The 5,585-nt window shown below is 31.4% G+C and overlaps 1 protein-coding gene across 1 annotated transcript in view; it reads left to right on the top strand.

Annotated features, from left to right (window-relative positions):
* The window catches only part of LOC106871923 (fibrillin-1), a 694,404-nt gene that overhangs the window by 91,985 nt on the left and 596,834 nt on the right, over nt 1-5,585 (top strand). Inside the window, exon 4 of the mRNA XM_052972376.1 lies at nt 2,991-3,091. The gene's annotated coding sequence lies outside the window, so the exon portion shown is untranslated. The remainder of the gene's footprint in view (nt 1-2,990; nt 3,092-5,585) is intronic.

Raw genomic sequence — 5,585 nt, 5'->3', positions numbered from 1 at the left:
ATATATATATATATATATATATATATATATATATATATATATATATATATATATATATATATATATATATATACACATATATATATATATATATATATACATGTATATACAACGGGTTTCTTTATACCTCGTTCAGAGATTTATATATATGTGTGTGTGTGTGTCTTTGTGTCTGTGTTTATCTCCCCATAACTTAGTGGTTTTGCAAAAGAGACCGATAGAATAAGTACTAGGCTTACAAATAATAAGTCCTGGGGTCGATTTGTTTGACTAAAAAATCCTTTATGGCAGTGCTCCAGCATGGCCACAGTCAAATGACTGAAACAAGTAAAAGAATATGTGTGGGTATTTTTTTTTGTGTGTATGCACATGTGTGTGTGTGTGTGTGTTTTGAGAGTTTGAAACTATCAAAATATATTAACTTGTGTTTTCAATATTGTTTTGGTTACTTTTGCATATGTATGACATTTTAGTTGCTTATTTTCTTCCTTGATTTCTTGTTTTTTTTTTGTGTTGATGTTTTTTTTATCTGTCTGTTACCATATTATCTGTTGTGTATACATGGCTGTGTGTCACACATATCTGAGAGACAACTTCGATTGAAAGTCATAAATTTATGGGTTGTGAGACTGCTTACGTTCTGTTCACTCTAGGTCTTTCTCACTAACAATAATTTCAAATAGAATATTTCATAAAATAAATTGCTCTAAAGCATTAAAACCAAAACTGTATTGATTTTTAAGGCAAATTTATTGTTTCTTTATGATGTTTTAGTTGGCAACTTGTTGGAACTGGTTCATTGAACTATATTTAACCTTCAAATGTGAATATCAAATTGCTTTTGCTTCAACTGGTACTGGAGGTGACTACTTCCAAATAAGCACAATTTCTTTTAAACTATACACTATCAGTAATACACTTGTTGCTCTCTTTCTCCCCCCCCCTCTCTCTCTCTCTCTCTCTCTCTCTCTCTCTCTCTCTCTCTCTCTCTCTCACACACACACACACACACACACACACACACACTAAACATTTTATTGAATTAATATCAACTTTGAAAAAACTCAAATAAATGAAGAAAAATAGCCAAATACAAAACAGGGATCTAGATAGCTAGAAAACTTTAATAGCTTCATTATTCTAAGTCATAAGTGCTTATTAATTCAGCTATTAATTTCTTTTGTTTTTTTTTGTTTTTTCACTAATCTCTCTTATCACCATTTACTATATCTCAACTTGGTTGTGTGTGTATGTGTGTCATATGCCAGAGCATGTAACCTCACTGTCCAAAAAGTACCATAATCCAATACCAGAGTGCTATTGGAATCTGACAGGAGGATGAAGGTACCGTTTGTAAAGATACAATAGTATTCTACATGCACACACACACACACACATATGTATGCATGCACGCACACACACACACACACACAATATTATATCATTAGGTTCGTTCAGTGGTTCTCAACCATTTTTTTGCCTACAGACACCTTTGATTCCTATTTTACTGCACCCCACCCCCATATCTATTCAATGTTTAAGAAAATCCTATTATATTTTTGTAGTTAAATATTATTAGGAATTGTATTAAAAAATTGTTAAAATATTTTATGAATTGTAGAAGTATAACAAGTTTTATTGCACATAAAATTTAACTACAAACTCTTATATAGACCCCCAAGGGCCATATGGACCCTGGTTGAGGACCACTGACATAGTTAATCAACAGGGTAGCTTGAAATGGGGATTCATGGATTAACTTTGTCTTAAGGCTTATCAGGGATCACTAACCATTGTTGTCAACCCTTTTATTACAATATTTCTGCTGAAATACACGGCTTTTGTTTCCAATTATTTTGCAAGTAATGATGGTTTTAACAAATTAACTTTGTTATTTTTAAGCTGGTGTTTGGTGTAAATTCACATAAAATTTTAATGGAATATGTAAAATGAGATCACTTTAAAAGAAGGAAGTTTTTGTCATAGAACCAGAGGTAGTCTTGGGTGGGTTGGTATCAAAAGAGTTAAACATGTAACAAGATTGTGAATGATGCAACTCAACCCAGAGCAGAAAATTGACAAGCTAAGCATTACTAACTGCAGTACCAATAAAGTGAAGGGTAAGAATGAATATCTAAATGGAGTCCTATTCATATGTTTACTGCACATATATGCTGTATAAGTAGAATTTTGCTTGGTAGATAGAAATATTTAAGTAATGGAGTAAGGAACTAAGATACTGAATCCTGGAACTAAATTAATTGGATCAGCAAAGCTATGTAGTTCCAGTACAACATGGATACTAAATACATAGTAAATTGGTCCATTTTATGTTTTTGTATCCACTTATCTGCAAATTGAAGACAGTCTGTCGAGTCAAAAAGGATTATTATTGTTGAAATAGTAGTTGTTGTTGTTATTAAGCAAGCTGGCAGAATTGTTAGCATGCTGGGTAAAATGCTTAGTGGCCTTTCAACCGTCTTTACATTCTGAGTTCAAATTCCGCCTGGGTTGATTTTGCTTTTCATCTTTTTGGGGTTGATAAAATAAGTACCACTCAAGCACTGGGGTCAATGTAATTGACTAGTCCCCTCCTCCGAGATTTCAGGCATCATGCCTATAGTAGAAAGGATTATTAATGTTATCATCATTGTCATCATCATCATTATTATTATTATTATCATTATTATTATTAATAAGAAGGCTGTGAGCTAGCAGGATTGTTAACTCGATGGGCAAAATGCTTAGTGGCATTTCATCTGTCTTTATGTTCTGACTTCAAATTCCACCGAAGTTGGCTTTGATTTTCATTCCTTCAGGAGGCAATAAAATAAGTACCAGTTGAGCACTGTGGTTGATGTAATCAACTTAACCCCTCCCCTAAACTTGCTAGTCTTGTGCCAAATTTTGAAATCATTATTGTTATTGTTGTTATTGTTGTTGTTGATGTTGTTATTATTATTCAAGGCATAATTTCTTTTGTACCATAGGGAAGATGTCACTTAATTGACAGTACTCTCCATAGTATGTTGGCTGTTCCCAGTAGGGCGATCTCCTGGACTGTGTAGATATTGATGTTAACTGGCATATGGTTTGTGAATTTTTCTCTTTTTTTATAACTTCTAGAGCTCCAATGAATACTGATATTATTTTGGTTTCATGCTCCACATTCTGTTGATTTTGATCTCTAGGAGATTTTACTTAGTACGTTTATGGAGATGTTTCTTTAAGATAGTACTGCTATATGAATAAGTATCGCACATTTTACTGAGTACTTTTTCTCATTGCACCTTGCTATTGTAAGGTCCCAAAGGTGCTACCATACCTGAAAAAAACATTGGAGAGATAGTGTGATAATTCTAAACTGGGTGATTAGAGAGGGTTTGATCAGGGCCAGTTTTAAGCCAGTGAGACAAATTTGTTCAAATCTCATTCCTACACATTGACATTACACATCCAGCAAAGCATGCATACCCTGTTTCTTTTTAGCTTTCATAGATCCCCTACGTTCATGGCCCAGGCCTCACTGCCATGTAGCACTGCACTCTGTACAAAAGCACCATACAATTTATCCTTCACTCTGAATGAGTCTATCTCTTGTTTCACACCCATTACATGCACACACATTGTTAATGTTTTCCATTAAAGTATGAATACTATACCGTTAATGATTTTCATTCCCACTATTTTACACACTCTAAACTAATATTTACATTCTGTCTTTTCTTTCTAGAATTCTAGACCTCTAGAATACCTGCCTTGTTCATAAAGGTGGGATGATCTGCAAAGTATAGGGCACTTTCCATCTTGGACTAAATAATTACAAATAAAATGTTTTGCTTTCTTTATTCTAATAATCTAAATCCCACATCATTAAATGTATAGGAAAGGTTTTTTTTTTACCAAGATATCTTATTTGTTTGTGATCACATTATAATAATGACAGTGTCTAGATATCCTAACATTATTGCTTGTGTTTAATCCCTCCTTTCAGCATTTTCATTCACCCTGTCACTAATGTCCTTTGACAAAACATAAAGATTTCAATCATCAAATTTCCTCCATTTCATTTATAAAAATATTCTTCAGATGAGTGTTAACATCGCATCTTACCTTCTTCTAAAGTATTTAAAACTTCATACCCCTGTTTCATTGGTATTGCATTTCTTTATGTTTTGAGTTCAAATCCAATGTTGCTTTTTATCCTTCCAGAATCTATAAAATAAGTATCAGATACTGTGGACTATATAACTGACTACTCTTCTTCAAAATTCTTAGTCTTGTGCCGATGTAAATGATATTTATTCTTGCTATTAAGAGTGTTGGATGGCAGAGATTTGTTGTATTTAGTTATGCCTTCTACACATTTCAAGTTTAAATTCCAAGTGTTGAAAATATTAAAATATCCATCAAGTATTGTGTACAATTAACTATCAACCATCTTTCAGATAGAACTTGCCATGTGATTATATTAGAAATTCATATTATTGATGTTGAAGTTGCAGAAATGACAGTACCAAAATGGTGTGTTGGGCTAAAATGCTTTACTTTATTTTGTTATTTGCCTTTTATGTTCCAAATTCAAAGCCTATTAGGATCAACATTATCCATTACCCTTCTGGAGTTGATAAAATAAGTACTGGTAATATTCTAAGTTCATTCTGTTAACTATAGCATCTTTCCTACAAAAATATTAGCATTGTATTTATACCATAAATTACTATGAAACGTTTCCTCCAATGGACAGGCTACAACACTAATTCTCAGACAACCTTTATTCATCAGTTAAAAAAAAATTTTATTATCAATGCATTCAGTGAAATCATCATCATCACCAATATCTATCAACATTGTCATCATCGTCACCATCATCATTATTATTAAAGAAATTATTATTATTAATCTGATATACATGTGCTTGATCAGTGCCAACAATAGAGTGATTGTGTATCTATTGGTATTTACACTTTTTGATGTTCTTGTTTGCTGCTTTACCCAGCCTCAAATCAGTTGAACAGCTGGGGCTTGATTTATTTATTCTTTCATGTAACTGACATCTTTTCATGGACAAATTGTTTGACTGGTACTTAACCTGGAACACCCAAAGTTTTGAAGTTTGGAGACTTTCTCGAATGTTTTGATGGAACATATTTATAAGATAACAGCCACAGAATTTAGACTTCCAAACCATCTCTGTTGGAATATGTATATATATATATATGATGATGATGATGATAATATGTGTGTATATGTATATATATACATATGTATATATATATGTGTGTGTATATATATATGGGTATATGTATATCATTATCATCATATATATATATATATATATATGTGTATATATGTATATATATATATATGTATATATGTATATATATATATATGTATATATGTATATATATATATATATATGTATATATATGTATGTATGTATGTATGTATATATATATGTATGTATATATATATGTATGTATATATATGTATATATATGTATATATATATGTATATATATATGTATATATGTATGTATATATGTATATATATATGTATGTACATATGTATATATATATGTATAT

This window comes from Octopus bimaculoides, chromosome 13, assembly GCF_001194135.2.
Source record: "Octopus bimaculoides isolate UCB-OBI-ISO-001 chromosome 13, ASM119413v2, whole genome shotgun sequence".
Classification (NCBI taxonomy): Eukaryota; Metazoa; Mollusca; class Cephalopoda; order Octopoda; family Octopodidae; genus Octopus; species Octopus bimaculoides.
This window is presented reverse-complemented; position numbering and strand designations above follow the sequence as displayed.